This window comes from Harpegnathos saltator, unplaced genomic scaffold, assembly GCF_003227715.2.
Source record: "Harpegnathos saltator strain DR-91 unplaced genomic scaffold, Hsal_v8.6 scaffold250, whole genome shotgun sequence".
NCBI lineage: Eukaryota > Metazoa > Arthropoda > Insecta > Hymenoptera > Formicidae > Harpegnathos > Harpegnathos saltator.
Genome location: NW_020230040.1, coordinates 20272 through 47500, shown reverse-complemented (window position 1 = coordinate 47500; position 27229 = coordinate 20272). Strand labels below are relative to the sequence as shown.

Genomic DNA, 27229 nt, shown 5'->3' with positions numbered 1-27229 from the left:
TGAGATAACAAAGACGTCGACGTTACGGTCCGATTTGACGCGTTCATATCATTATTTAGCCGGTAAATCGGTTTACTCGTATTACTTACGAGGCAAAGTTTATTTCTATAATTTCTAGCATTTAATAAAAGTTCGAGAGTCATGTTAGACGATATGCACCACAGAGACTCTCTTTGAAATGCGACGGCAGTACTTGAAACTCAGTTTAAGGGAGAAAGAAATTTCGCGAACTCGACTTTCAGCGAAGGTTAACGGGCACGTGCTTCTCTCGTTCGAATGCAGTTGTAATGAGACTCTCCCGTAGTTTCTCGTCCAATAATTTTCCTCCTATAGAAATTAAGTACCGAAAAGGGAAATCTGATATTACACTATTCCGGGGTGGCGCGTCTTCAGACGAGCTCGCGTGTACTGGTAATCCTAGAGTCTCCGGTTTCTTGAAACGAATTGTACCCGATCGTGTTTTGATCTGCTCGGTCGCGAATTCAATTTGCAATATCATTTCCGACAGGTGGATTAAAATCATAACTTCTGCAAAGGATTTCTCGTAGGGGAGTCACTGATCGAAAACGCGATCGAGTCGCGATGCTCTCGCAATTTCTCGTGCGCGCAATTATAATTTCTATCGTAGTTTTAATCCGACAGACAAATGTAAATTTCCAAAATTATTTTGCGGTGCACGAGTTGCATTGTCCATTAATTATGCCCGCGAGCGCAATACTAATTATATAATTCTGGGAAAGCCGCCTGATACGTTTGTGCCGGCTGTCGCCGTAATAATGACGTTAAGGGCTTTTGATTGCTTAGGGAACACGAATGAGAGTGTCTTTCGAAATCGACGATGAATTCTCGTCGAAACGTCGCGGGTCGATATGCTGATTGGGGGGATCTTGATTGGAGGGATGCGTGACACCGTACGATATTGAACTTGGCGTCTGGGTAGTCGAGAAGATCCATTAGCCTTCACAGCGTCGCTGTTCGAAGATGTGTGGTGTTGATAATACAACCGCGAATGCAATGGTGAAAGGTTTTCCAGCGTATCGAAGCGTGTGTGCAGTTGATCAGATAAGGCTGCCAAGCCTATCTTGCGCCGTATTTCCATAATCTGTGCATTGATAGCAATTGAAGGCACATGCTACGATTGATGGGATCGATAATAATTGCAATAGATAATGATTGCAATATGTCACGACCGTTAGAAATGGCTGGTCGTGAGAGGGAGGAAGAGAGATAGAGGAGCATCGCGGTAGGTAGCGGAACTGCAATATCGTGTGTGTATTTTTAATAAGATTACAATTCAGCCGATAGTAGAAAATACCATATCATCGCGTGTATTATCGCGAGATGACGTGACTCTCTAACGAGGAAAAGAGAAAAAGTAACGTCGGGCTTTTCAACAGAGGATCATTTTTCGATAATTATGAACTTGGCTGGAATTTAAAAACGCGCGGAAGACAGCGGAGCATCAAGCACGTAATTTACGGAAGCTCGGGAAAAAATTTTTGAATGCCGGGACGTTGTCACTCGCGTTATCTGGACGCTTTGAAACTGTATGTAACATGCGCGGGAGGAAGTAGGCTGTCGCCAACGATTAACGTGAAATCGCTCTTTCTAAGAGCGAAATTAATGTTAAGACGATTTAATTTGCAAAAGTAAGTCATATTCTCGGCGCTTCGCCACACGGAATGATATTTTGGCGGAAATTGCGGTAGAAATAGTTTCCACTTCCATTTCATTTTTTTTTCCCTCCGTTTTCTGTTTCCTTCTCTCTCTCTCTCTCTCTCTCTCTCTCTCTCTCTCTCTCTCTCTTTCTCTGTCTTTGTATTTTTAGTAGCACAAAGCACATTTTATCTTCTGTCTTCTTTTTTTCTCTTTCTCCTCGCAATTTACACCGACAGCTGCGCGGGAAGTCGAAAGGAAAATTCATATGGTCGGCATAATGCTGAAACCCCTGAAAATCACATGGAATAATTTGGCGTCTGGCACGACGTGCTCCGACGAGCTACGAGGGGTGTGAAATTGCGACTTCGCGCATCACATATCTGTCCGTATATGAAGGATCCAACACGCACATCAAGAAGCACTTCGTATTAATAATCCGTTTTCGGAGAAAACCCTTGTCGAATGAATGCGTGTATGATTTCGTGTGTTTTATTAATCATGGACCGTGGGGGAGTCGGACCTCCGAACACACATGAAACTCCGATATATAAATCGGCAAGGCCTAAAAATAGAGGAAGAAACTTTTGTGGAATCTTTTATACGAAGATGCACTACGTTCGAGTTCGAGTTTATTACGATGATTAAGTTACATTAAACGGAGTTTGCTGAATTAAAAGTGCAGCCTTAGCGCGATATTACGGCCTCTCGACCGGACGAGGGTGAAGTATTATAACTTTCGCAATAAAGTAAACTCCAATCGGTCAGATCTCTCGAACTTTTAACGTTATTCCCGGTTACCACAATTTTTTTAATGATATGCACTCGTGACGTAGAGCGAAGGTACGCGTGATCGATATGTTTATTCGAGTTGTCCTTGGACATAACAGATTCGGATGTCTCGACGGAGAACGGAAAGTCGATCGAGATCGACTTCAATCGACCATCGATTGAAATGGTCGATTTGACATGCGATTGTATGTAAAATGGAAAGAACGTAGCAGTCATAACCCACTTATCTCGAATGTCACTCATGCAAGGGATGACAATGAGTCTCGCAAGGAAAAGAGAGGAAAGGGGGGGGGGGCAACCTTGTTGCAGACTTGTGATCTCGCGCTATCAACTTTACGGGGGAAACGTAACGCGCGTCGAGACCTTAATTGCCAGTTTATTCATTAGCGACAGTTGTTGAGTTACCAGCGAGCGCGCGGATATCGTAGCCGTGCGTGAATCTCGCGTTACCGCGAGCAACGCGCTCGCGTTCGAGAGTTTCGAGCTCGTTCGAGAGCAACTTTTCCATTGTCGTTTGCAGCGAGCCGCCGCTATACCGAGGATGAAAATATTTTTACGCGATTACGTTGGGGTGGTTCTCGCGTATGCTGGAGGGTGCGACCAGCGCGGCTCAATGCGACCGCAGCGTTGAGCGTCAACTTCTGGAAACAAACGCGCGAATTGAATATTCGCGCCGGCTATTGTACGCTAAGCCGTTGTGAAACGACGGGTCGGGGGAAGATAATGGATGACCGTTGCTAAAGAGACTGCGAGTGGAAGTCGGTAATCTGTCAGACTGACGTTGATCGTTGGAGAATGAGAGTTAGTCAGGTTGAAGACAGAAATGGTGGTTTCTCGCGTCTCGTTATGTATACGTCATATGTTTGAGACGTATTTTAATTAATAGTCGAGTTTCTCTTCCTTTTCCTCCTTTTTTAAGATATTACATGTCCGATTAAACTTTCGCCCTCGAGGCGAGTCGGATTCGTCATAAAAAGAGAGAAAGAGAGAGAAGGAGAGAGAGAGAGAGAGAGAGAGAGAGAGAGAGAGAGAGAGAGAGAAGAGAGAAAGAAAGGAGAAAATTGTTAAATTGGAAAATTGGTCAGAAGGGCCTATCCGCGGAGAACCAAATTTGACAAAAGAACGAATTTGACGTCTATTTTAGAATTTTGCCGCACACCAAGCATATGACTACGCGATTAAGTTCCGTCGCAAAATCCATCTTCGTCGCGTCGGCTGCGGCGAACGCTTCATGGAGTACCATTGACTGCGAAACAGTAGCTGTAAAAATAACGCGATATTATTCAAGAGTCGCGTTACGTATACCCACGCACGCACGCTCTCTTCTCTTTTTCTCTCTTTTTCTCTTTTCTCTCTTTTTCTCTTTTCTCTCTCTCTCTCTCTCTCTCTCTCTCTCTCCTCGTCGCGCACTTCGAGAAAGATGAATCGTTAGCAATTCTGAGAATGAAGGACACCGGTCAGAGGTTTAATTACTTCGACTCGAGTTTGAAAGTGCAGACTAATTAGGTGGGTAAGCCGAGGCAGAAAGCTATCCTCTCGAAATCCTATTTGATCTCGATGAATAAAGCTTACAAAATGATGTAGTGCGGAAGCTTTTCTTTGCAAATCAAGCACACGTTTCGGTGACCTTCTTTGATGAGGGGAGGGTCGAAGAGGTCAAAGCGTGACCAAAGCACCATTTCGGTTAATTCGCCGTGAATTTAAAGTCCGGGCTTTCGACTGGCGAGAAAATAAAGACAGATGACACTCTCGCCCGTCGATCGCTTTTATCCGAGCAATTCGATTGCGCGGCCAAACGTTACAAAGAGAGAGAGAGAGAGAGAGAGAGAGAGAGAGAGAGAGAGAGAGAGAGAGAGAGAGAGAGAGAGAGAGAGAGAAAGAAAGCATTGCGGCTGGGAAATAAAATTAGACGGTCTCGCGAGCGCGTGCTGTGCCGACGCGACGAGATTTAGCGATCTGAATAATAATTCGTCGGACGACGTATAATCACGTTCCCTGCGTCTCCGCGAAAGGTCCGCCAATGTTGCGAGCGTATTACGCGATGGTTGTTGCCGCGAACGATGATTTACGAGCGCGCACGATAAACGCGAAAGAGAATGGACCGAGGTTGCATACCTCGCATCGCTCGCAAGCACGCCTCATTGATCAAGCTTAAAAGATTAAGCAGCGCGACATATTCGCGGGACATACTCGCGTTCCGACTACACTCGTCCGAATTTGCGCGGTAATTATGCGCCGCGCGTAAGACGCGCGGATGTGACTTCAAGACGCTCATAAATTACTCGGCGCGCGCACACCAGTTTCAATACGCCCGCCGGCGTATTTGGCAGTTGGTCGCGTGTCGCACGGCAAACATTGTAAAATTATCGACTACGGGAAGCCCGCTGCGCGGGAACTTGCCGCTCGATAGCGCGTTAGGAATTTAATAAGACCGTCTCATTAAGCCTTGATCGCAACAGCCAGGTTAATATCCACGTCGCCTATTTACTCGGCGGGTGCTTCCTCATTTTTTTTTTTTTTTCTTTATTCTTATGCCGAATTTAATAAAGGGAAGGAAACTCCTCGAGAGAGAGACTTCTCGAAAGCGCCTACAGCCTTACAGATTCGTCGAACAATCGCGGATCGTGTAATATCGATTGCTCATCGGCGGCGTTGTGTGACGTACGACGAGCTTAGCGGCTGACATTAGCAAGGTTCCGTTACATGGTGTTTTATGTAAGAACGGTTAGCGAAGCACATAACGAACGGCGGACACAACGCGTAACAGGATCGATCGACCGTGCCTCGTCCGCATTTATTTGCCACCGGCAAATAAATTCGTTTCTCTCATCGATGATCGTGCGACCGAGCGCGTTAATTATCGTAATGAAGTGCGCGCATGCACCCGTGAATTCGCATTTTCTTCCTTTCCGTTATTTTCGCATGTTGCATGTAGAATAGTTAAAATGGAGGGGGAGAGAGATAACATAAGCCCCGCGAACAGCGGCGAACCAGCCGCTGTGTATGCCGTGTAATTCGCGGCTTTGACGACAAAACGCCGACAGTATATTCCGCGGGGAGCAAGGTGTTAAATGTCTAATCCTACTTCACGACGGGCACCTGATCCTATCGATCAGTTAATTGCTGCAATTATCCGCTCACCTCGGCGGCGAGCGCGCACGCGCGTTTAATCCACTTTAGCGGGGCAGAAGATGTATTCTCTCTGTTCAGCCGAAAGAAATGTCTATCTATCAAAGTTTCATGTTGTCAGTGTTACCCGATAAACCCGTGCTTTCTTTCCTTTTTTCTTTTTTCCTCCATTTCTCCATCGCACCCTGCCGTCCCTCGAGATATTGCTGTGGGGAAGGGCGCGCGCGAGATCGAGACACCGGAGTCTTACATCGTGGCTTGTTATTCCGCTGAAAGCCGCGGTACAAATGATGTTTTCAGACCTGGGATTGGCCGCTGCATCGTGAAAAGGAACCATAAATCAGGCCTCGGAGATCGGCCTGAGAAAGGTCGTCGAAGACTATCGCTTGTTGGCCCTCTCGGCGCGCGTGTAAAGCGCAGTAAGAAGTAAACGTAAGTGGTAAGAAATAAAGCAATCACAGTCGATTATGACAAGAATAATCAACTGTGATTGTTGGTCCATTTCTTACTGTTCACGCTTACTTCTTATTGCTTACTGCCATTGTAGACGACGCTTAATTCGTTTCGGGCGTAATCTACTTGGTCCGCTTCTCTATTATCCTTCCCGACTATCGACTATCGACTTTAACGTAACGGCCAATCCGCCGATCGCGGCGGCGGATTGGCCCACAATTTTCCTCCTTGTGGATCGTACATCGAGATTTCTGTCTTATCTACCGTTGAGAGTCACCCGGCGAAAACTTTATGTGGCTTGCGTGCTCGTGCTTTTTTATGTATGGAGTGAGATTACGTTTGCCCTTAATACACGATGTATGTGTGTGTGTGTGTGTGTGTATGTGTGTGTGTGATGATGGTGCGTTTAATTGAACCGCCAATTAGCGAATTCCAAGATCTCACGAGCAGGATAATACGCATATTACATATTAACTCAACGTGAATATAGGATAATGTCGAAATATCAAGAGTTACGCCGCAAAATGTCACGTTTTCGATCCGTTCCGTTTCCACATCCCCGATTAGGCACGTGTCTGTTGTTGATCGCGCGAATCGTGACTTCGCGGTGCGTCGCCAGTTGGCGTTTAAGGGCCGTCATGATGATGCTGCGGAAGGAAGTCGGCAACGTCAACAAGTTAAACACAATTTCGTCCGATTAAGTCGCAAGGGTGCGAGAGTGTGGAGGTAATGTCTTATCTCTTTCAGGCGTCTTCAAATAAGGTCGGAAAACTCGCGGTCTAAAATTACGGAACCTCGTTTCAACTTCGTCAAACGTCCCGCGGACTAGCATGAACCGCACGATAGTTCCCGAGCAAGCCGCGAACTTTGAAAAAAAAATAGTCTGATGAGATCTCTCATCGAACTTCTCTCGTGTCTTTGCACAATGCGTGCAACAACGTGCATGTCCGTACAACGCGATATAACGTAGTTTCGTGTTTTGCAAGCGCGCTTCGGGCCGATCCTGAAACAGGAAGGCCTCCGCGAACATCAGGAGGTGTACGTTTGTATAAATATGTGATGGTAACCGTTTCACTTTGAAACACACAAGAGCCGCAGGCTTTTGAGCCTTGTTTACGTCGGCTGAGTCGAATTACGCGGTCCTGCTAAACGTGTAAACGGCGAACAATGTAACCTCGCGTCGTTGAGCTTGGATCGGTTTTACGTGATCTCGTTATGCTGTAATTATAGAAATCCTCGGACTGGTGACTTCACAGCCCAGCGGCACGCGGGAATCGGATACGGCTCGAACGTCACCGACCGTAATAGCAAATGGTCATTAATCGCGCGAATGTCGCTCATCCCGCGATCACAGCCTTCCGCTTGTCCGCGCGGATTCTCTCGACGACACTCGCGTTCGATTTCTTTCTCGGCGGAATTTTCGCCTCACGCGCGTCTCGTACATGATTGCTATTTTTACCGCTCTTTATTTTACCGAGATACCTCGGTAGGGGCGTCTCGAAATAAAATTCAACACGCACTCACAACTGAACGCAGAATGAGTTCTGCATTCGTATTTCTCAGAAACGGAGCTTCTCTTGAAAAAAGAAAAAAAAAAGAGCAATTATCGTCGTCGCTTTAATTTCGAGATGGTTGATATTTAAAAATCGAAGGGATATGTCGAATCTGAGTAAAAAAAACTGTGATCGAGAGAAAATTGCAAAGGGACAGAAGTGCGATATTTCGTTTCAATTTCTCACGCAGCATATATCGAAGAGATTATATTCTTGATAACATAAATGAAATTCGACACGCAACTTACAACCGAACACAGAATGCCCTCTGCATTTGTATCTCTTAGAAACGGAGGTTCTTCTTTTAAAAAAGAGAGCAATTACCTTCATCGTTTGTAATTTCGAGACGGCTGAAACTTAAAAATCGAGAGAATATGTCGAGTCTGCGTAACTGATTGCAAGAAAATTGCAGAGGGACAGAAGTTCGACATTTCTTTTCAATTTTTCACCCGGCATATATCGAAGAGATTATTCTCGATAACATACCGTATTCGTGAGCTTACGTATGTGTGTGTGCGTGCGATAATGATAATTTTATTTTATTCGCAACCACACATGCGTGTGTTACGCTACATGCGTATCTTATCGTTCTGAGCGGTCAGAATGTTTCCGTATTCGATAGCGACAATATGGATATTGATTCGTTATTTTATTACTATTGATTCGAGATGAAAGCACAGTCGGCCGGGAAGCACGACGAACACGACGGAAACGCAGACGCATGTGTGCGCGCGTACAGTTCGAATTCGCAATTATTTTTGCCGCGTCGCAACTGTGCTGCATGCGAAAACGGGGGAACTGACTGGAGATAAATTACAGTGGAATTAGGTAAACCCTCCTTTGCCGCTCTCTATCGAGAAACGAACGATAGATACACAGCGTGGAACTAGCTTTGGAACTGCGTTTGTGGGAATCGGTAAATAAACGCGGATGTTCAAACGAAACGCGAAGTGCATACATCGTCCAATCGAACGTCAAAGTGCGCTCGTACAAACGGCGATTACAAATTATGAAACCATTGTGCACTCGTTATCGTTGATCGGCTAATCGGATCTTCAGCGATTATTATTCTCTAAAGCGGACCGTTTCTCTTCTAGCCCTCTTTTTCTCTCTCTCTCTCTCCCTTTCTCTCTCTCTCTCTCTCTCCTTTTCTTTCTCTCTGACGTATCGTATGTGCGAGTGCGAAACAAGCGCGGTCGGTCATTACTTCGATTCCGCCGAATTGTTTTCGCAGAGCAGCCGAGCGAGGAACGTCAATGTTTTCGAGGAAGGATTCGACCAGTCAGATCGAACGACGGGAATGTATAAAGACACACGGATCTGCGCGAACCGAATTTCCGCGTAAGATGTTCGGGGAGAAACGGGATAATTATACACACATCTCATCTCTCTTCGCATACGCGCAATAATATCAGCAGCCTCTCGACCGCCTGCGGAGAATCAATCGTTATCGATTTCCGCGATGGAGAAAACGCGCGGAGATCCTCATTTGCTTTTTCACAGTGCACGGCGATACGAGCGATGCGTTTGAAGACTCGTGAGATTCCTCACGCACGAAACACACCGGCAATGCGTAATTGTTTATAGCTCCGAGAGCTGGAGACTCCGCGAGCGCGATACACCAAAGCACTCAGCCGGGATGCTATTTACAGGCGGAGTGCTTGCAGAACTCTCTGTCGCGCTAAATGTTAAACACGAGAATCCGCGTTTCACTTCGACGTTCAATATCATCCGATATCGGCCGCTCGAAGCGGCCTTACTCATTTCGCTTGCGATTAAGGATTAATTAGAATAATCACGGATCGCGCTGCGCGAGTAGCACGCATGCTAGACACGCCGTTTCGCTCGAACGCCACCATCCGATATTCCGCAACGAACGTGGTCGCTCGGCGAAGTATCGAGGAACTAATTGAAAAGTATCGCTCGGCGGTGATACGCGCGCGAGCGGATCAATCTCGATTAGTGCGGCTGCGATAACAACGCGCGGCGAGTCTCGTCGTCGTCGCGGGTTGTGCTCTACTTACGGACGCTGCGACGTGGCGCAAGGTGTCAAGATACCGGGCATAACTCGCGTTACGAGCGTCAACTCGGCGGATCCACACCGTTGTTATCGCCGTCGTGTGCGCGATAGCCGAGCGTGACCCGGGGTCGCTACAAACCAAAGCGCCGAAACCGCGTTTACGATCACATCGATCTTCGTCGCGCGCGCGACCAACGACCGGCAAAAACCGCCGGCTCCACTCCTCTTATCAGCCGAACAATTGCGAACAATCGCGTCACAATACGGCAGGTACCTTGGCGAAGTGCTCTCACTTTGATAAGTCGGCTGAGCCCGGAGGCCTACATCGGGAATCGCGCGCACCGCCAATCCGTCAAGCTCCGATAATCATCATCGATACGCCATCGATCAGGGACGCTTCTGCTCCGTTTACGTTACTGCGAAGATACCGGTGTATTGTCGGGGTGGATTCTCTCGCCGGATGGACGCCGCTCGTCCGCTCGCGTATTTAGTCGATGAGCCAGCAAGAACGCGGCGCGATCGCGCCGTGAGATTTCCTTCCTCGCGTGTTTCAAAAAATCATCGGAAACTCAGCTCTCACCGAGATCTCGCACCAATACTGGTCTCTCTCTCTCTCTCTCTCTCTCTCGAGGACCTGTGTCCTCGCGACAAGTTAACCCGCTTTTTCTTTCTTTTTCTCTCTCTCTCTCTCTCTCTCTCTGTTTCTCTCTCGCTATCTTCTTCCTTCAAGACGACATCGTCGAGATGGACGCTCTAACACACGACGGTACTGACGCGCGCGCGTCCCGCCTCATCCAGGAGGAAACCATAAGCAGAGCGAGCGGAATCGTCGACGAGTTCGTTTTAGGCCGTGAAAGTGATAGGACTCGACGTTGCGCCCGACGTCCGTCGTGCAGCACGGCTCGCCGTCTACTGACGCGCACGACGCCAGGCGTCGCGACGCGTAGGGCGTACCTCGTCGACGGCGCGCCTCTCCTCTCGCCGATGTGGCAATTGACAAGCGTGAATACTCGTAAAAACGCGCGTATTTTTGCATCCCGGCGTATCGACGCATCTGTCGCACAAATGACCGCGGTGGAGTCGCGGCTCTGCGCCCGCGGTACGTGCTTACGGAGCTTACGAGCTTAGCCAGACAAATGATCGCCGTCGACCTGCAAACTGTGCACCGACACGACCACAACAACGAGAGCAGCGCGTCATGACGACCGAGCCGTTGTAGGCCACATTGTCAGCGTGTCCGCGATGCGTTGTTTGCCCCCTCCCCCTCCCCCCGTGAATTTGTTGAATTTTCATCGCTTTATCCGAGCGGCTTTATCGTCGTGATGCCGCGCGAGCATATCAATCCGCCCCGGCGCGGCGCCATTGACGCGATTTTCACGAATTTTCGCAATTTCGCGCGTCGCATTTTCGGCCTCCTCAAATTCGACACGCGATACCCCACTTTCCGCCCGTTTCCGCGCGAGACATCCTCGCGCCGCCCGCGCCGTCGGCTCGCCGTATTTAACATGCGATGCAGTGATATAAATTACTTCCGTTAAAATGCAAATCGCCGGCTATTTGTGTGCCTCGGGCTGGACGGTTAATATTTTAGTCGCGCATAAATAACACAATCATAAATTATGCATCGCTAGTAACGCGCCGTGTTTGTCGGAATCGATTTACAACATTTCTCCTCTTCCCTGTTTTCGAATCGATAAAGATGTCGAGGAAACCGAATAACCGCGGGTCGGCGAGGCGACTCTTGCGGTCAATACCTCGGAGGAAATTATGGCCGTCGATCTTCATCAGGCGGGTATTGCGGGCTGCGATGTTGCACGCATGAAATTCGCGATGTCTTGCGTCATTTTAGCTGCCTAATTTCGCATGTTGATAACGACGCTCCTTTTCTGTCAAATTACAACGCTGTTCGGAACTCTTTCGTCCTCGCGTTGTAAGGCGGCGGAGATGCCGTGAAAGTTACGAGAGAGTAGGTAGAGGCGCGATTGGTAGAGGAGGGACTCTCGAGATTTTTTATTCCCGAAGTTATAGAGCCGTGCGGATGTTCGAGGTCACGCGTAGTGGAGGAGATCGCGTGCTAAGCAATAATATTACTATTACGGCCCGGGAATATCACGTGTTGGTAGTAAATTGGGTTCTCTCAACTCTCCTCTGCTCCTGGATATTTATTGATCCGCGAGAGCATAAAGTGTCCCGTTTCCAGAGGGATCCAGTGAGTCGGGAAGAAAAAGGCACTGCTGTTTTGTGTGCGAGAAATCGCATATCTCTAAGAGTTTGGAGTATTCCGACGAGAAAAGCCGGGACTTTTCCTCACCGGATGAGATGCACGCACACACATACACACATACATGTGTGTGATATTTGTATTTTAAAGTCAACTTGGTGGTCGACCAACGGTTGTGGGCGTATATTTAACATGTTAATTAAAGCTCTCAAATTGTATCATTCGTTGCATATAGATTAAAAAATAAGCTCCCGTCATTTATTTATATTTACACTTGTGGAATGTAATTTGCCAGGAACCTTTATGTCGAGTATTGAAATAGCTCTGATACTCGACATTCCGGTAAAATATTTTCTTAGCAATATTTTTTCTGAGAAGAAATTAACGTCGAATTCTCTTCCCGGGAAAATCCGGGGATATTCGTTGCTGTATTATTCTATGTAACAAATAACAGTCGCTACTGTGTTTACTAATATTATTTGAAAATATATTGAAAATATGCTTTGATATTAAGAAATTTCTGAGATACATATACAATGAATATGTGCAATATTTATTAAGTATACTAGTATGCGCTAGTGTTTCTTTATGTTGGATATTGTATATTCCAATATTTCGATCGTATATTCAAATATGTCAAATATACGTTTATATTCTTTATTCCGACCATTTTCCAAAATCCACATCATATCCAGGAGATTCGGTGAAATCGAAAATGATAATTTTTAATCAACGAAAATGCAGCAATTTCGACGCCGGGCTTGCAACTACTTTTACTCCTTATTACTCGGAGTTATCATATAACGGTTCCAACGCGGCACTTCACAACGTTATGTTAGCTACATTGAATACGAAAATAAGAAAGAAACGCCGCTACGCGACGGGCAATGAGCCTGGTCAAAGGTCATCATGTAATCGAATACAGCGATAGCACAAAGATGTAAAGTCGCTCGCGCGTTTGTGCATTCAGCGTAAATAGGGCAAAAGCAAAGGCATAAAACTGACAATATAGGAGGACGCTTCTCCCGCCGACGTATCAATAAAGAACGAGTATTTGATTCGACTACGTATTTGTTTCGTGTATCTGAATAAAACAGACTATTATAAGATAAATATTTAGGAGTACACTCATGCATTTTTCATATTAAGAACTCGATGCAAGAGTCAAAGGTCTAAAGATGCAAAAGTAGCTGATTCTGAAATTCGTTAAAAGATTCGAGGAATAGATCGAAGAGAGAGAGAGAGAGAGAGAGAGAGAGAGAGAGAGAGAGAGAGAGAGAGAGAGAGAGAGAGAGAGAGAGAGAGAGAGAGAGAGAGATTTCATCCCTTTTGGCCGACCAATTTAACTGTATCGTGTAATTATACTAATAATACATCACATCACATTCTTGCAGAACCGCGTGATGACTTTGACAGAGATGGCGATAGACGTCATATTAATGTCTCGAGCATGTGTCGAACCGTTAATCGATTATTCAGATATGAAACGTAATATCAGCTCCCAAGCGAGGCCTAGCTTCGACAATCAGTCAACTGATGTAAATCATGTAGTCGCGCGAGATTTATCTTACTCCTGCGGAATGAAGCTTGTGTCACGTCGGGAGCTCATTTTAGATTCATTTATCGTTCGGAGATTCGCCCGAGAATCTCGCCCGATAGGTTCGCACGATTCGCGAGCGAACATTGAAATAAGAACTTGGTCGAATTCTTTTCTCTCTTAAACATTAAAATCGCTCTTAGGGAAACCTCCTTTTTTATCACGCTGAAGAACTTCGCTTTTACAACGATGAAGTAACGTCGAGGTGCCGATTATCTGTGATTATCATTAATCGACGATTACCAATCGCTCAACGGTTGTTCTCTTTCGTTTACCGATCGAAAGTCGCAAAGTCCATCCGTTCCGTGAAACTCCTCGATCGTGTTGTTTTCCTCTTTATTTTGGATCGAGACACGGCTCCGGGGCGTAAATAAGCGAATTTAGTGAAAGTTTCCAGCGACTCGATCGACAGTCTTTCGAAACTTGGACGGCTCTTCAAGCGATGAGTTATGGCTGCCGAAGTCGCGCGCGCTTATTCTTTCATTATAGATTTTATTGTTTCGCCATTTGCCGTCGTGATGTCACGCGAGAAGTGGACGTGACTTTTAGGGCTTTAATCGAGGATCGGATGGGGCGACCCCGGTATTTCCGCGCTTGTCGAGAAATATTTTCGCGGTCGATGCCACAGACGAGCGCGCGCTTTTCTCCGTTCGGAAAGTGGGCTACGCTCGACGATCATGCGAGTAACTCGCGCAAGGACAAAGGTGATGGCTATCGATAGGACGTCAGTCTCAATCGAGTTTTGCGCAGTTCGCACCGCCATCTCGCAACTTGAAATTCGCCGCGTCCTTCGAGACGAACATTTCATCATTGGCACTTGGTTCCACCGGAAACCACGGAACTCTTGAGTCGCAAGGGAAGAGCGGGAGGAAGAGATATATTTTCGGTCGATTGCGTATCGCGCCGAATGCTTCGAGAACCTTTTAAAGTATTCACAGACCTGGCTGTGTGTGTGTGTGTGTGTGTGTGTGTGCGCGTGTGTGCGCGTGTGTGTGTGTGTGTATTCGTACGTTCCGAGCTTCCTTCTGCCTTCTGGATTTTTTGTTCAGGAGATTTTTTATCAAGTATTTCAGATACTCCTGCAATTTCATCTTTTCCGTGGCCTAAGTAGGCATTCCGCGAAGGAAATGAGGAAACTTCGAGATAAAAAATATAGACATTGGAATCGCCCTGCCGATATAGAGATAGAAGAGAGAGAGAGAGAGAGAGAGAGAGAGAGAGAGAGAGAGAGAGAGAGAGAGAGAGAATTTCGATGCAGCGTGACGCGCGGAAACAGGCGGGTAATTATCATATTTTTTATTAAGCGACAAATAATTACGAGCAACATCTTCCGCAAGAGGCTCCAATTGAATATTCAAGATCCTCGCGTGGAGCTTAGCGAAAGCTTGTGGTTTTTTCGCCAGTTAGGTCCCTCTGTCGCGTAATTAGCGTCGGATGTTTTCTCCCCTCCTAATTTTCATGCTTCTTCGTTGCCGTGAAACGTTAGGGGATTAAAATCGTCGCACTTGCCGTCGGTAACGACCTGTACATTCTTCGCGACGATGGAGTACAATCCGCGATATTCTTCTCGCAATTTCCGGTACTCGCAATGTTTCAGCAACCGCGCGAACAACGTCGCCGGTTCATGGTCCAAGTGCTTCCGACTAATTACAGATCGTGTCGTGACTAATTACCTTATCGCGCGGATTCAACGCGAAGATCCGGCAATCGTATTCGTCGGAACTTTAGCGCGGTGCATTAGATGAGCCGTTCCTTACGCGCGTCTCGGTACCGCCATACCAGGTCTGTAAATATGAAGCCGGAATTTGCCCATAGATGACCCTAGCTGTCAATGTAGTTACCGTCAAACCGCATCATTGGCGCCATTTCCATTTGTTGACATCTGACAATGATTTTCAACTCACAACAATACAAGTTTCATACAACAGCACACACAGTCTGTCCCAAATCCAATGAGACTGGTCTAAAAAAAAATACAAAGCGTTTATTATTTTGATTTTTTATTCTTGTTTATTCAACATAGTCTCCTTCCGAGTCAATACAGCGCTGGAAACGTTCAACAAATTTTTCGAAACATTTTTTATACTCATCGGCTGGAATGGCCTTCAGTATGGCGGTCGAAATCTTTTGGATGACCGGGATGGTATCGAAACGATTTCCTTTCATCGGCAATTTCAGTTTGGGAAATAGCCAGAAGTCGCACGGAGCCAAATCAGGTGAATACGGTGGATGATCGATAACAATGATGCCTTTTTTAGTCAAGAATTCACGTACCGTGATGGCTTTGTGCGATGGTGCATTATCGTGCAACAAAAACCAACTGCCTGGCTCTCGATATTCCGGTCGAACTCGTCGAATTCTGGCCCACAATCGTTGTAGAACTCCCAGATAATATCTGGGCAGATCAAACGCAACAACAACTCGCGGATCAATTAAATGTGACATGAGAAGCCGTTTCGATACGTTTGAAAGCCATGAGAAAGATCCAGAAAATGGGAAAATGGGTTCCACATGAACTGAATGAAAGACAGCAGGAAAACCGAAAAACCACTTGCGAAATGCTGCTCGCTAAGTACAAAAGAAAGTCATTTCTTCGATCGAATTGTGACTGGCGATGAAAAGTGAATATATTTTGAGAATCCTAAGCGTAAAAGATCATGGGTAACTCCAGGCGAACCATCGACATCGACTGCAAAGCCAAATCGCTATGGACGGAAGACAATGCTCTGTGTTTGGTGGGATCAGAAGGGTGTGCTGCTATTATGAGCTGCTAAAACCTGGCGAAATCGTTCATACTGAACGCTACCGACAACAAATGATCGATTTGAATCAAGCTTTGCGTGAAAAACGACCAGAATATCAAAAAAGGCAACACAAAGTGATTTTGCTTCATGATAATGCACCATCACACACAGAAAAACTGATGAAGGAAACGATTGAGGCGTTTAGTTGGGAAATACTTTCGCATGCGGCTTACTCACCAAACTTGGCTCCGTCCGATTACTACTTATTTGCATCGATGGGACACGCACTTGCTGAGCAGAGCTTCACTTCTTACGAAAATGCACGAAAATGACTCGATGACTGGTTTGCCTGAAAAGAGCAACAGTCTTTTTTGGCGTGGCATCCACAAATTGTCAGACAGGTGGGAAAAATGTATAGCTAACGATGGGCAATACTTCGAATAAAATATTTTTTATCATTTTCATACAATAAACGTGTATTTTCTATACAAAAATTCCGGTTTCATATTTACATAGCTGGTATGTAGTCTTACGCGGTTGAGTAATCTAAATTAGACGATAAACTCCGCTGATAAAATTTCCCGAAAACAGCGACGTTATTAAATGCCGCTCAAACTTCGCCCAAACTTCGCAGCGTTGACTTATTTCCCAGAATTGCCGAAAGGAGAGCTTTCGAAACCGGGCAGTTTTGGACGGAGCTACTCGAGACCTGACCATTTCTCCCTTCAAAATGGAATTTACTTTGAACAACTTGCGTCGAGCAGCGGACTCATAGGCCGTGGACGCGCGCGATATCGACGTTCTTGATATGAAACGAAGCGAAATGAAAAATAGACGGAAATAACAGATGTTCCAGCTATAAACTGCTTTGCCATCGAAACGTTCCGTTATTAGATTAATAGAAAAAGCAGATGTAAATTCTTGCCATCGCGTTTGATTCGATTGTCGTGTAGGTATTTGCGTCTATACGTAACTTTGTATTCAGCGGGGTACATTCTGGACCCGATGATATCGATCATCGATGGGCGCTCCGATAAAATCCATGTATCAGTTACCTCCGCATGATTTTATTATCCGTTCTTGCGTTCCGCGCACTCGTCTACTACCGTTTTCATTCAGTCGCAGATTATTATTCAATACGTTACACGTATCGCACTCGCACAGACGTGTAATGCTTTTAACGGATGTGAGATTATTACGGTTTTGTTTCATCAGCGGAACTTAGTGGCATGCGCGTCTCGTATTCGGAAGTTTCAGCGCTCATTCACGTGAATCCGAGAAATTCTCGATATCCAGCGAAAGAGATCTCCTGTGTTTCCGTTCATTACGCCGTAATAAATTACATTTCGAATTTCCGTTGCTTGTCGATGTGTATCACGAACCATCCAAAAAGCTTGGTCGATCTCTCTCGCTCTCTCTCTCTCTCTCTCTCTCTCTCTCTCGCGCTTTCTACGCTATTCTCTCTTTTTTCTCGGTCGCTGAAACGTGCAGGATGCAACGACGAATAATACATGCTGTAGTACTTTTAACACGTGACTTTCTAAGACGATAATGAAGAGCCGGAAATCTTCCGCGTCGCGCTATGAAATCCTCTTATCTGGCGGGAAAGTTTTCGCTACTCTCCGTCTCGCGGGACACCTTTATCGGTGTGTACCGCTTTTAAGCGTTCCGTCCTTTCCGGCCGGATAACAACTTGGCGAGTAATCGCGAAAATGTCGCCGAAAATGTCGCGTCGATCTGACGGGGACTCGTTAAATCTGTGCCGACCCGCGGGTTTATTTAATACGTTTCCCAACGGATATGAATGAGAGATGACTCTGTTGATTCTCCAGCCAAGCTGCGTCGCATGATAGAATATTGCGCTGCGCGAAACCAATTAATTTCTTTCATCACACGAACGCGCGCGAGCGAGTGAGATGTAACGCGGCAAATCGCTCTTTCGATTTTAACCAGCCGCTTTTTCCGTTTCCACATCCCCGCTAGGACTAACGAACTGGTGGTCCCGTAGGTATGAGCAAATCCCGCGGAATATCAGGGGTTTATTTTCGAGATTAATTGAGTTTCATCAGCGCAATCAACGTCCTGAAATTGCCTTTCGATGATGTAGCGCGCTCCCCGTCGACGTAATAATGCGTAAAATAGTTCTTTGTCGCTCGTATGACACACAACCCCGACGGCTTAACGGCCGGTAATCTGATGAAATTAGCGCATATCATGCGAACACACGCCGAAATTTTTATTTTCGTCCTTCTTCGTTCGATGAACGGAAAGCGCTGTTATCGTCGAGCCGATGGGAAACGGATTATCCCAACAGTCGACAGATACAAATCTTTCTTCCTCCAGGCGGTGATGTGATTTGTAAGATGAAACGCCTGTCTGACCAAACATCATTTGACCACGCAGAGAGATAACGCGTATCGATTTCTAATATTGAACAAGCCGATACCAAGGCCCTGGACAAAGCTCCCATTCTCGTGGTTCCTTCGAGTCCCAGCCGAGGGAGGCTGGGTATGAGAGCCGCTAATAGCCGAAGGACTGCGATTAATATGCGAATTAAAAAAGGCACATATCGCTCGTGAATTACGAGCGCCGATGGAAAGCGCACTGGAGCGGGCGGAACGGACGGAACGAGCGGAGTCGAACGGAACTTCGCGGCCTTCACGTTGCTTCGCGCCAAGATAATTCTTTTCTTTCGCCTGACGTTTCTTCCTCCCCCTCGCCGCCGCCCCCGCGCGACCGCCGAACAGCCGTTTCGTTTCACTCGCGACGATCTTAATGGCAGGCATTAAAATCGCGACGTTCCGTCGTGGAATGGCGTGATTCACGAGTCGCATTTCTCGCTGAGTGGATTCATCGTGTGAGCGAGCGATGATGCGTCTTAATTCCTGCCGGCGCGGCGCGGCGACGCGGTCGGGGCGAATCTGGCGCGGAGCCATTTGTACGGCTTACGGCGGAGCGGCCCGACGCGCGTTGTTACTTCAAACAATCCGCGTTGTTTCAAGCAAGAGTGCCTTCCACGCGGCGCCGTTAATTCTTCCGCGAGGCAAATACCGCTCGGCGGTGCGAGCGTCGTCGGCGGGGCAAGCGGTTTTTTTTTTAAACGCGCGTTTCAGCCGCGATGTTGATTTTTATCATGTGCGTTGTACGTTTTCCCTCCGAGCGCTTATGGCGGACGTGCACAACACGCGAACGACAATTCGTATTCTTTCCCCCGCTCACATCAGCGGCGTGCGATCCAAGCGCGATCATTTTCAACGCTGGCGCGGATCTTCTCCCTCTTATCCGCACGCGCATGCATTTTCCGCCTTCGACTTTCCGCCCGCGGCTTTCGTCTCGCACAGCTGTCGCCCGTTTAGCCGTCAGGTGTTGGCTGTCGGTTTTGTTCTCTAATCTCGAAACTTCGCGAGATTAAGCTCCCGAGAACGGAATCCTCATCTTGCGCGTCGTTCTCGTCAGCTCGGAGCGCGCGATTTCTGCGATGTCCTCTTTCCTTCTTGTCCTTTCGTTTGTCACGATTCGATCGCTCGGCAGGTAAGCCAATCGTGGAACTATCTCGCGGTAAGTACCCGACTAGAAATTTCGATCAGGTTCACCTAACATTGATAAGGACCTAATAGGATGAATGAAAGGTAATCCTAAGTAAGTCAGTCAGTCCTTATAATGTCCTAACGACAAATGAGTAAGGAAGACCTTTATAAGGTTATAATGATTGGATCCACATTAGGACCTTAATGTACCAATCTAGTGTATGATATAATATGGTTCCGTTAATCAGGTCCTTGTCGGGATCTTATTCATTGCACCTAATATGATTTGCATTATCAAGTTTTAACAAAACAATTTTTGGATGTCACTTCCAAATATAAAGATGTTTGCATTGAAAAAACACTTCAGATCGTTTGAATATATTTGTAAAATGCTATAGAAACTATCCTTTTTTTAGCAGTCAATAAATAGTTGTAAAATTAACGTGACATGCAACTTTTCTCTTTAACACTACTTTATGCCTTGTCACCTTGTGATACTTTATGATCTTATGATATTCATTTTATGTTTCTTTTCCGAAACATTGTACAAGTATGCTCAAGCGATCTAAAATATTATTTCATGCAAATATCTTTTTATTTGCATATTGGGAATGACATGAAAGAATTTCCAGCGTGTCATTTCTTATTTCTAATGTCATCATCCAATATAGCCGTGGCGAGTAATGAGGAGCCATAATTTGAAAAAAAAAACGTAATAAGGATTCCATAAGGTAACTCAATAAGGACCTGACTATGATCCTTACTAAGGTCCTGATATCCACGCTGCGTTACATGACTTACTAAGAACCGATAGTATTACCTTATTAGGACCTGATGTCCAAATGAGGTTAACCTGATCAGGACCATGGGATAAATTTCTAGTCGGGTATTAGTTCCGGTAGCTCCTACTCGGTACTGATGAACGTTTTCTCTGCTCACGTTTGCGTCACGGTGAGGCTGCATTAATTGCGGTGCGCCCCCTTCTCATTTATTCTTATCGCAAGTTACCACTATCGCGCGGCGGAGTCGCGTGTCTCGCGTAGCTCTCGTTGCGAATAACGAGCGTAAATCGGCGTCATAAATCTACAAAGGCGAGGCGCTAAAAATCACAACAATAAAATCACAACGCCCGGTCGCCGTGAATCACCCTCGTCGCCGGTCTCCTTAATTCCCTTAATTAAAAGAGGTGTTTTAGCGTGTGTCGCCTTTCTCGTTGGCGTTATTAGTAGGTCCCGTAGGTGCCTCCTTCCAAACGCGATCCAGAGCGATGATCGTTTAATTATGTCACGCTGTCATATATCGCGATTCAATGCGAAACCCTCGGTGGGGAGAAATTGCGATCTCGATTGTTGAAAAGACGCGTCGGCGGAAATACCTCTCACCCTTTCTGATATCGTCCCGTTTTTTTTCCTCATCCCCATCTTCATCCTCCCGTCGAGTCGGACGTTATTCTTTTCCCGTGAAGCTATCTTTAAATTATGAACGTTCTGGCCATTCGATTCGTCCGGTACGTTCATACTTCAATATTAATAGAGGCCCTTTCTCGCGCGATAACGCGCGTGGCTATCTCAACTTCGTCGTGTCGTTCCATCTGTCTGCCGACACATTAAAGCATTAGGTGTACAACTTAATTCTCGGCCCCAAAATTCCATGAATGACAGCTTCTATTCAAATTGAAATTTATTCCCGTCCTATGGTCCCGTCCTATGGTGGTCTGAAAGTACTAAGCCTCAGCTTTAGAATGCAGTACAATGGATAGCAGCCCTGCTGCTGATATAACCTCAAAAAACAAGTAGTGAATGCAATGTCGTTCGAAAAGCAGCATTTGAGGCACTGCCTCCTTCTCGCTTTCTAACTTAAAAAAAATGTAGCTGAAGCGCAGGAAATGGTTTGTTCGGCTTAGGACCCACGCAAATTGTAGGTTCATCCAGGCGAGCCATCCACCAGTACTCCAAAACCAAACATTCATGCGAAAAAAGTATTATTGGTGCATTTGGTGGGACTGGAAGCGTGTTGTGTACTACGAATTGCTTGAATTCAGTCAAACGGTCAATGCTGAACTCTACAAGCAACAACTAATCAAAATGAATGATGCACTCAAGCAGAAGAGAGCATTGGTAGTGGAACGAAGCAGGTACTACTGCTGCATGATAACGCACGGCTACACACGGCAAAAGCGACCCTGGAAATCATTTCCAACTTAGGCTAGGAAATCCTTCCTTACGTGGCGTATTGTGCAGACCTCGCCCCATCGGATTATCACCTCCGATTCCGAACGCTACAACATCACCTAGCTGATTCGCACTTCCGAACTTCCGAAGAAGTCAGAAAAAGCATCGATGACTTCATTGAGTCCAAACCATCATCGCTTTTCCGAAGCGGAATTCGAAAGTTGCCTGAAAGATGGCAGAAATGTGTAGAAAGTGAGGGAGATTACTTTCGGGATTAGATAAGTATTCTTTGTTTTTAAACTGAGCATTGAAGTTGAGCAAAAAAGGCCGAGAATTAAGTTGTACACCTAATATATCCGAGTATTCTCGACTACTCGCGTGTTGTATCAATTATAATTTTCGTTTGTTCCATCGCCGTTGCCGAAGGGCGACTCGTGCGGCGAAGAGGGCGAAGAGCGGATTAATCCGAGCTTTTCGCGAGCTGCCACTTCCGTAATTCGCGTCCTGTATCTTCGAGGCTGAAAAAGTACCTCTGATTATTCAAACTCGCTTGTTCCATGCAAGGATCATGGAGACAGAGGTGTTTCTGTCAATTGCTGCTCGTCCGCCGTCGCAACCGGCGTAAGCTCTCCTGCGCGTTCTCTCTTTCTCTCTCCCTCTCTGTTTCTCTCTTCCTTACCGCGGCTTCCGAACTTTTCGTCTGCGGAAACTCACACAAGCTGATTAACTCCGCGCTCTCCTGTACCGGAAGTCTGTTCATTTCTCTGCTTCTCCTTCTCGCACCCTTCTGTGTTGTACCAGCCATATCCACGTGCTGTTTACTCAGTACCTTTACCGTGTTTTGCACTTAGTGCGTTACCCGCTCGTGCTTTTAGTGCCTACTGAGGCGGCTGCTTTGTCATCGATTTCTATTAATTCTTAACGCGCGCGACTGTTCCGTTGGCGCCGATAAGCAATGGATTTAAGTATAGATTCGCGATTATCGGGGACCCGCGGGCGCGCCAGAGTGAAGGCGCCGAGAGAACGACGTCGAGTTAATTCAAAAAAGGAAAAAACAAGAAGGAGAAAACGTACGTATATACGTACGTATAAGTAAACATTGCAAATTTTTTGGATGCACGAGTCGCGCGTTTTAAATATTCCCGTCTTCTGCTGTGACATCGATCGAATGGTCAAAATGGATGTAATCGAAGGTAAAGCGTCCCCACTCGGTGGTATTCACTCTCTGTTCTTTTCGTTGTTTGAGCGAATGAAGTGCCCCCTTCGCAGAGGCAGAAATCCCTCGTGGCTCTAACGAGAGTGCGTTCGGCGCGCTGTTTTAATCCCAATCCTCCACCCTATCGATTTCCCGTTAATTCCTCGGCGTGAAATTCGAATTCGCGTCGACGTCGACTACCCGCACAATCGTTTTCGTCAATTTGCAATCGCATCTCTTCCGGCAGGTTGCGTGCAATTTAGTCTGCACAACGATCGCAAAGTTATCAACAACGGCTGCCGGCAGCCGGCCACCGATCAGCCATGATCGTCGCTGTCGCGACGAGAGATTTTGACTTTACGGAGTAATCGTATCTAGTCCGTTCAGATTAATTGAGTTGAACTCGCGTCTGCGGCCCGATTCGTTCGTGCCTCTGGCGCGGAAAGGAATTTGCAACTTCGCCGGCGAAAGCCGTCTCGCTGCACGTAGATTCTTTCGAGTGCGAGAAGCCACGGACTGCTGGACACCGCGGCCGAAAGTTCACCAAATTCATAATCTATGATTTCGTCATTTTTTTTCCCCCCCAAAGTTCTCGCCGCGCGTGTTTCGACAATGTGGAACTTTATATTTACAGCGAACTTTCTTAGCGGCAAGTTCTTAGACTCCGTTCTTTCGTGAACTTTCTCTCTCTCTCTCTCTCTCTCTCGCTCTCTCTCTCTCTCCGACTCTCTCTCTATTTTAGCGATTGGCACGACGCACGTTGCACGTTGATCTCCACGAGCAGCGCGACGCGGAGGTGAATTTTTCAGCACGAGCGCGAGCACACGTTTTTCCCGGCCATTGTTTTTCAACCTTCCGTTATACGATGAATACGAAACTCATATTTTTTGCATTTGCGGAAATTTCGACGCTATTTCTCTCGAGTTAATTCGTTAGATGTGCAGGGGATCGGTGTAACGTGCTGGCTTCGCCGGCGGTGCGCGGATGTTCGTGACAATATTCACACGGAGCGCGATAACAATTGGAGTAAACATTGAATAAACAATCGCCCGTAACGTGCACGATTGTCGAGGTCACCGGGATAATACCCCTGTTTGCGCGCGTTATGTCACGTTCTGCCTTCTCGATACTTGGGATAGGTGAATAACGTTGTGTCGCGCGCGCGCGATAACTTCGCGCGACCTTCGCCGAACGGCGACGACACTCTCTTTTACGCCCGAGGAGTTTTCTCACGGATGAGATAATCAGCGATACGTTTCTTTTAGCGTCACGGAAATCAGTTTGGTAACACATACATATCATCGCAAACGGCCGGCTATTCTCCGCGTCCACGCCCGAAGATGTTTCTCCATTTGTGCTGATTTCCGCGCCTCGGTCCCAGTCCATTTTTCCCATTATCTATCCGTCGCTTCCTCGCTCGGCCTCTTAGCGTACGCTCCTTGTGTACGCCCCTTTACCTTCACCTTTCGTCCTTGGTCCTCGTTTCCTCAACTTCGAAGGGTGAGATAGGGAGGGTACTTAATGGGGTACACACAGGTCCGGAAGGCTCGAGATATACATGCTCACTCGGCGGAGGTCAAAGGTTCACGAACCCCGAGACGGAGATGAAACTACCAGTTCCGATCTTTCCTCTCACCACCCAGTATCCCCTTTTTCTCCTTTCCCCTTTTCTCTTCTTTCCTTCCATCCTGGAAGGGACGTGGACACGATGTTTATCGCTTGCGCGTCTGCGGGAACATGCAAAGAGAGAGACTCGCTAATGCGTCTTGCATGAGTATTTTGCAACGTCGGTTAAACGTTCACAAAGAGTGCTCCGGCTTGTTGCGTATACCCCGTGTAACTTTAAATCTTTGTTTATCGTGATCACGGTTTAAGTAATGGATAATTTAGATAATGGATAAAAAGTGAGAACGAGGAGAAGGATCTTGTTTCTCTCGTTGCGTGTTTTCTTTCTTACGCACAACAGTTGACTTTTGAATATTGTATTTTTGTATCTAATATATTTTATTATCCTTTACACACACACACACACACACACACACACACACACACACACACATATTGTGCTGACTCGACCCGGCGAATAAGATTTTGCAGAAAACGATTTATTTATCCAAGAAATGTGTGGAACTCTGTCGTGCAACTCTGTTTCTATCTCTCTCGAACAGATTAAAAGCCACGATAAAGGGACCGCTGATAGTTTATACTCCTACCTGCAGATGCTACCTCGATATTTGTAAATCGTTTTTACTGCGAGCGTATTCTTTCTCCCAGAAACTCGTAAGCGCGTTGCAAAATATATTTATTGGAACAACATTGAAACTCGAGGGCGCTTATTCTACTCAATTTAACGTAAGCAAACAACAGGAAGGAAATTTTCATTACGTGAGCAACAATAAGATTATACAATGTATTTCATACTAAGTTTAAGAAATTGAAGTTATCTTCAAAAGTGCAATATCCCATCTACCAGGTTGTTTTCGGAAAGTAGTTTCTTCCTCGAGTTATCGATTTTCTTGTTTTGAAATCAGGAGAATAAAATCCTCAACAAAGTGGCATACAGAATGCAATATATTACAACATAGGCAACATATAATATAATAGAAAAGTCACACAAAATGCTGTTTAAGCACCGAGGCGACCTCTTTAATTGTAATAAATAAATATTCTAGTGAATATAGCGTTAATTGGCTCGTATTACGGGAAGGACGGTTGATATCTTTAATTAGCTTTCGTCTTGAAAAGTAGCCGGAAGACACTAAATCGCCACACTGAGAAAAATATCCGAAATATCCGATTGTTAATTTCGTTATCCGATCAAATGTCCGGTGTATTTAATCGGATAACAAAATTAACAATCGGATATTCCTGATATTTTTCTCCGTGCGTGTATATAATTTTTTGTTTCATCATTTTCTCAAGCGGTTAGGTTATGCACTAAATTGATGCAAGCTACAGTCTACTTTGAAAAGCGGATTTCTGCTAAAGTGCTCGAACATTAAAATCGGAGATGCAGCATTAAATTAGCACCTAACTGGGGTACTTAATTATAATTCCAATTTCGTTCCAATTTTGATCTTTTGTATCGGAAATACCGGCTTAATATACAGGGTGATTCAAAACAACCTTCCATTATTAAAAGTATAAAATCCTGATAAAATTCTAAAACAACTTTTCCTCTTGCAAAATTTTGGCAAAAGCTTAGATTTTAAATTATTAACGAAAATAGTAGACCTATTGCGGGTCGGTTACGGGAGGTAGACAGGTGCGGCGCAACTCACCGTCAGACGTGGGCGCTAACGCGGAGTACCCGCAGCAATCAGCTGATCACACTACACATGTTATACACTAGCTACGTTCCAATATTCATTGCCAGCATAAAAATCTGTATTTTGTATCTGTAACGTGGTGCGACGGATGTCTTGCTCGGTTGGGGTATAGCTCGGCGTATCTTCGAGCAGCAGCGGCGACCTGGCCGTGACAGGCTCCGAGTGTCAATAGCATGTCATAATATTCTTCGTTCGTGTATGCTGCCATATCGTCTTGACGTTAACGCTTCCAATAACCGCAGGATTATTGATTAACGCATCGATTGTTTCAACGCATTTATACGATCGTCGCGGGATGTCCATTGGTCCATCCCCCACCACGCGCGACCGCCGCTTCGCATTGGTCGTGCAATGAATACGAGTGAATGAGTGAGAAAGAGACAGAAAGACTCGGAGAGACCGAGAACGTGCTTGCATGTGTGTGCGCGTACAATCCTGGCTGTTTTCCAGAATTTTTGCCAGTTATAACAATCACCTAACGTCACAGAAAATACAGATTTTTATGCTGGCAATGAATATTGGAACGTAGCTAGTGTATAACATGTGTAGTGTGATCAGCTGATTGCTGCGGGTACTCCGCGTTAGCGCCCACGTCTGACGGTGAGTTGCGCCGCACCTGTCTACCTCCCGTACCCGACTCGCAATAGGTCTACTATTTTTGTTAATAATTTAAAATCTAAGCTTTTGCCAAAATTTTGCAAGGGGAAAAGTTGTTTTAGAATTTTATCAGGATTTTATACTTTTAATAATGGAAGGTTGTTTTGAATCACCCTGTATAGAGGTCGTGCCACGTGGCGGCAGCGAGGAAGCTTCTCATACGTTTTGCGCGATGCATTTCGCGC

General features: G+C 46.1%; 2 protein-coding genes across 7 annotated transcripts in view; one reads left to right on the top strand and one right to left on the bottom strand.

Annotated features, from left to right (window-relative positions):
• The window catches only part of LOC105191606 (arrestin homolog), a 47732-nt gene extending 37137 nt beyond the window's left edge, over positions 1–10595 (bottom strand). Inside the window, exon 1 of one of the 6 annotated variants that reach the window (XM_025299003.1) lies at positions 9878–10595. The gene's annotated coding sequence lies outside the window, so the exon portion shown is untranslated. Of the gene's footprint in view, positions 1–9607; positions 9857–9877 lie in introns of those variants that run through there. The other 5 variants (XM_011155126.3, XM_025298999.1, XM_025299000.1 and 2 more) reach the window with 5 other exon arrangements.
• Positions 1–27229, top strand: part of LOC105191607 (sex-regulated protein janus-A) — a 70454-nt gene that overhangs the window by 38510 nt on the left and 4715 nt on the right. The window lies entirely within an intron of this gene.